Consider the following 6000-nt stretch of genomic DNA (forward strand, 5'->3'; position numbering starts at 1 on the left):
AGGGGGCGAACGAGTCCGTGTAACCTCAGCCCCTGTTTATTTGCAATGTCTGCTACGCGTCGGTGCCTTGTCAGCTGCCGCTGCTCCACGTCTATCTGTCCGGGAGCCCAGCGCTTGGTTTGGGAAGCAGCGAAGCATGGGACGGGCACGCCGCAGACGCGTGGCCGGGGCTCGCGTGGACCTGAAACGTTCCAGGATTGGAGGAGCAGCTGTCATCTGTGGGGCCCAGGCCGTCCCTGACACGTGGGGGCCGCGCTGGAGGAGCGGGCAGGTGGTCTGCCGCCACCCCGGGCCCGGCTGCAAGGCACGCTTCGTGCCCCATCCCCGGTTCTCGTCGCCATCCTAGCGGCCCATCGACACACCGGTCCGGTGTCTTGTTTGCGCTCACGTCCTTTAAACCTCAGCATGCCGAGTCCTGGGGTTTACATTTGATGGCAGTAAGAAGGAAGAGGTCCAGGCTTTGATCGTTTTCACAGATTTTTTGATAGAGCTTTCAAAACATTTTCTTTTGACTGTTTTAAACTTGCTAGTTATAATCGTTTTACATAATTTGTTAATAAAAGAATTTCTGAAATATGTGCCCTTGTTTTGCTCTCTTCTGCTCTAGAAATGGGTTTCCCAGGCCAGGCCCAGGCAGAGATGGCCTGACCCATGCTGTGAGGCCAGGGCCAGGGACGGCCCCTGCGCCCTGGCTTCTGGCTGGGCCATTAGGGTGGGTGTAGCCCCAGACCCCCATGTGGACCTGCCGCCCTGGTCCTGTCTCCAGAGGAGACATTTGCCCTCGTGTGGGAACCAGAGCCTTGGGCACTGCGGCAGCATCCTGGGGGTCACAGGCTGGAGCATTCGTGGAAGGGGGACGTGGGCCTCACGGTGGGTGGCGCTCTCGTCTGATCGTCTTGGGTCATTGGTGGGGCAGGGACGTTCTAGCGTGCAGTACTGACCTGATGCCTGGAAGAGAACGGGCAGACCCGGGGCAGCCGTGCTGACCAGAGGGCGTCACCTGGGCTCAGGCCCGCCCCCGCCGCCGCGGGCTGGCCTCTATGCCTCCGAGCACGCAGCTGCAATCTCCAGGTCCGGTTTCTCGGACGTGAACTTGCCGGATCGCCTCTGTGATTTTTACCAAACGTAGGAGGGACCTGTTCACGCCAGTTGTTCTCATCACGAGGGCACACTCCTTCAGGACCTGGCAGCGGCTTCCCCGGAAGCTGCCGCGGAAAGTGGGGTGCAGCACAGCTCGCCCGCGCAATCGGGCCCAGGGTATTACGCAGATTGGCAGCCGGCCTGGGAAAGGCAGCAAAAAACCATGTCTTGAGCAGAAACCACAAGGTCACTTCAAGGTTGTTCTAGAAACATCCATGGCATTCATTGTCGAGATTAGTTGCGTTAAATGTTAGTTGGTGGGATTGGTCCTCTCTTTGGTGGAAACTGGTGGGATCGGCCCCTCTTTGGTGGAAACGCTCCAAGGCCAAGCCTTGTGGCTCTGAGGCTCACCTGTAGACCAGGTGAGGCAATCTAGGAGCTCTGGGGTTACCATGGCAACGGTGAGGGCATAGCCATAAAGGCTGGGCCACGGTCTGGAGCCCGACCCCGTGTGCTCAGCATGCAGCTGGCTTGCGTCCGCCAGGGCCTGGGCCACCCAGCTGCTTGGGGCCTCCCGAACCACGTGTATAGTCCCACGTGTGCGGTCCCACGTGTTCAGACAGTTAAGGACTGGCTGGGCTCCTGGGGCCTGCTGATGTCACCGAGGCGGGGGAGGGGGGGCCACTGCACAGACAGGTCGCCTTACCTTGCCTGCCAGGAGAGCAGGGAGTGCGTCATGCCTGCCGGTCCCGCTGCCGGCCCCACTGCCGGCCCTTCTCCGGCCCAGGGCAGCCCAGCCATGAGAGAGATGGAGCCCAAGGACCAGCAGCTTGTGGTGAGCACCATCCCTCGTGTTCCCAGATGGCCCTACGGCTGCGTGTCCCTGAGGCTGCCTCCTCCTGACCCACCGCCCCTGCTCCCCTCTTGGCACAGGTCAGGTCTCGGGGCTGCTGGCCCTTGTCCAGGACCCTGCCTCTGCTCTCCTGTCTCTACCTCTCCCCACCCCCCGCCCCGCCCTGTGATCTCCCCAACAAGCTCCCGGCCCTGCAAGGGCTGGCCAGACCCGTCTGCTGGGGCACTTGGAACTTCAGCCCACTTGGTGGTGGATGAGCTGAGGCCTGGGCCTTGCTCCATACCCGTCAGCTGGTTATAGAGAGACCCTGTCGTGAAGCAGGGGGCCCCAGGTGCACTGGGAGTGTGGGGAGCAGCCTCAGTGGGGCCCCTGGAAGGCAGCTGCCATGGTGTCCTGCCCACAGGTGGCACTTCGGATCCGCCCGCTCAGTGACTCAGAACTGGAGGAAGGGGCCGCCATCATCGCCCACAAAGTGGGGGACCAGGTGAGACCGCGGGGGCACAGGGCGCATGTCCACGGGGTTGCGACAGTCACTTTCTGCCCGTGCTTCACTGACCTGCTCCCTCCCTCATGGACTGAGTGCTCGCAGTGGCCCAGAGCTGTTCCAGACACGGGCTGGAGCCAAGAGAGACACAGGACCCATCCCCACCCGTTCCCTTCCTAGTCCGCCCAAGGTTAGGGAGTTCACTGTCACGGAGGACCAAGCAGGGCAAAGGGGGTCACTCTCTAAGAGCTGGGGCAGTGCCCAGAGGAGGTGGGAGGGGGAGATCCAGGCAGAGGGGGAGTCAGCCTGCAAGGCAGGGGCGGGCCTGACTGTTCAGAGGACTTGGGGCAGGAGGGGCAGGGCGGGACAGGCCTTCCGGGACCCCTGCTCCTTGGAAACGCTCAGACGCTTGCTGCGTTGTCAGTGTGGGTTACGGGAGTCACGTAGTAGAAATGCCAAACGTGGGGCAAGACGGATGTTGTCAGACGAATTGGATTTTTTCATTCGTGGTTAGAAAGGCAGCTCTAACGAGGGATGGGATCGAATGTAGTGCCTAGGAGAAGGCTTGCACTAGAGAGGTGAAGGGCCAGCATGTTGGGGGAGCCCTGGCTGCTGCTCCCCGCCAGGTGGGGGTCCCCAGTGCTGACTGGGCAGGTTGGGAGCTCCCAAGGACGCTGTGGGGAGAGGAAAGGGACAGAGTGTCTCGGCTGTGCAGACACCTCAGGGTGCACTGGGCCGAGGCCGCAGTGAATTCGTGCTGACTTCATGGATCAGTAAGTGGCCCATGGTGACGGTGTTTACGCTGGGGGGACAGTTGTGCAGGAAAGAATTTGGCTCAGGTGTGAAGAGTGTACGTGTTCTCACTCTGGAAGCAGCAGTGATCCCACTGAGTTCATCCTGTGAGTGCCTTGGGGCTCAGACATGCGGCAGGAGACCCAGGCCGGGCCATGTCACGTGGGCACCGGTGGCCGGCCCGAAGCAGGGACTGCCGTGTGCACGGTCAGAGGAGGAAGGGAGTGCCTTTCCCTGTAACTTTGAAGGCAGGATAACAATTTGCTGGAATGGACGGTGGTTCTCAGGACAGCGTCAGTAGTCCCCAGAGCTTGGTGCTGGCCCATCTGGGGCCTGATGGACGTCCTCCCAGGGAGCACCCCCGCTGTCCCCAGTGCCTCCCGTCCTCCCTGGTACTGAAGGTCAGAAGACCCTCTCTTCGTCCTGCTGGCCTCACAGCTGGGAGGTGGCTCCGTGGGCATGAGGGCTGCCCAGGGCTTCCCACAGTTCACGGTGAGAATCTCTCCCACTCCCTGACTTTGAGGGTCTGGTGACTTTAGGAAAACAAGACACTTCTGGATGGTGGGAAAGAAGTGGTGTTTGTGAGTTTGAACTTCACGATTCCCGGGCCGGGGTCCTTGCGAAGCCTCGGACGTCATGACCCGGTTGGTCTGCTCGGCAGAGGTGGGGACGGCCTGTCCCCAGGCCCCCCAGGCTCTCACCGCCCTCCCTTCCCCCACATCCCCACTGCTCTGCCCATCCTTCCATTGCAGAGTCCTTCCAGAGCCCACCTGGGGCCTGGCTCCAAGGCGGCCTTGCTCTGCGCCATAGGAAACACAGCCAGGTTTTTAAAAACTGGAATGGAGTCCTATAACACTTGGTTCACTGTTTTAAACCGAGCACGTCTGTGGCCGTTAGGACGTGTGGCATTGTGCAGACACCACCTCTGTCTGGTTCGATGTGTTTCCATCTCCCCAGAGGAGCCCCTGCCCCCTCGGAGCGGCCCCATCCCCCCATCCCCGGCTGGTCGGTGTGCCCACCGAAGTCCTGCGGGGCGTGGCATGCCCCTCCCCAGCCTGGGGGTTTTGAGGCTCATCCATGTTCACAGTGCCGTTTAACACTGTGTTTCGATGTGACTTCAGACCAACCGGAGGCGGTGAGACCCGCTAAGAGCTCCTGTGTCATTTGCAGCCACGTTTCCCACGCGGGGGCGCCTGGCCGTGTCTGCTCCCTCTTTCTCTCCCTGTGTGTCCACACTCCTCTTCGCTGGGCTCCTTGAGACATCGTGCCCCTCCGCGCCCAGAGATGTCTGTGTGTGTTCCTCGGAAACAGAGATGTTCTGTGACCCCAGGACAGCCCCCAAAGTCAAGAAGTTAATATTGATATTACCCACTCTGCACGTGTGTTCACGGTCGGCTGATTTCTCTCAATAATGTTACTTATAGCAAAGGAAAAAAATATTCTTTTTTTAAAAGATTTTATTTATTTATTTGATAGAGAGAGAGAGAGCACAAGCAGGGGGAGCAGCAGGCAGAGGGAGAGGGAGACGCAGGCTCCCCGCTGAGCAGGGAGCCCCATGTAGGGCTCAATCCCAGGACCCTGGGATCATGACCTGAGCCGAAGGCAGACACTCATCCGAGTGAGCCACCCAGGCGCCCGAAAAAAATACTCTTTTCGGGTGCAAGAGCCATTGCAGCTGATACTTCTTGGACACTGAGCATGTGATCGCTTGTACCCCTTATGGCCGTGCGTTCTGCTTCCATGTCCGTCTTACAGATGGGAAAACAGAGCCCCTGTTGGTGGGGAAACTTGCCCAAGGCCTCCCCGGTGGTGGGAGCCTGTTCTGAACCCACCCGGTCCCCCGACATTCTGGCTTGGCATAAAGGGCGCTCATCCAGCGGGAACTGGGTGCACAGGGGCTGTCCCCCCCCCCCCACCCCAGGTCCCTTTCCTGAGATCCTCTCCCCGGCTGGATGGAGAAGAGCATGAAGTTTGAAAATGGTTAGCTTATGTCATGGAAAACGTGCTGGCCTAAAGCCGGGGCAGGCCCCCGGGGGCTCCCGGCCCCGCCTGACTCCCCAGGAACCTCTGGGCAGCCCTTGCCTCCTGAGACCTCTGTTTCCAAAGCTGTGGACCAAGGGAGGGGGTGGCCAGGTGGCTGGACAGGGGGTGGTGACACGGAGCGGCCAGGCTCTTGGTTCCCAGTTGTGCCCCCAGGACTCCCCTGGCGCCCATGCCCCCCACCAACCCAGGAGCTCCTCCCGGAGTAAACAGAGCTGATTGGTCTCTAATTGCCCTGCCCCCCCCCCCAATCCCCAGAGGCCCTCCTATACTTTGCTTCATAATTACGTATTTGTGTGAGATGGGAGAGGCCCCGGGGAGGGGGCCACTGTGTGCTGGCTTGGAGAAGCAGAGAGGGGCCTGCAGAGCTTGGGGGTAGACAGGTGGGGCACGGACGCACACTCAGGAGGCACGGGGAGGTGAGCATGGAGCCCAACAGCTCCTGCCATCCCTTCTTCCTTCAGTTCATCAAAGGGCCCCGTCCCTGTTGAGTGGGTGCTGGGGGCAGAGCTTAGCAGGCCTGAGGAGTGTAGGAGTGTGGATGGGAAGGGGAGAGGAGGCCTGGGGATGGAGGATCCCCTGCCTGGCTGAGCATAGAGGCCTGCAGCCCTCCTGGGATGCAGACCAAGCCCCCAGGGCATCCTCGAGCAAGGGCCAGACCTGGGGTCCTTTGGGGTGCATGGAGCCCACCCTGATTCTGCGAGCATCCCCTCCTCTGACGCCTCCCTCTCACTGCCCCTAGATGGTGGTG

The sequence above is a fragment of the Ursus maritimus genome, unplaced genomic scaffold (genome assembly GCF_017311325.1).
Source record: "Ursus maritimus isolate PB19 unplaced genomic scaffold, ASM1731132v1 scaffold_2, whole genome shotgun sequence".
Taxonomy (NCBI): domain Eukaryota; kingdom Metazoa; phylum Chordata; class Mammalia; order Carnivora; family Ursidae; genus Ursus; species Ursus maritimus.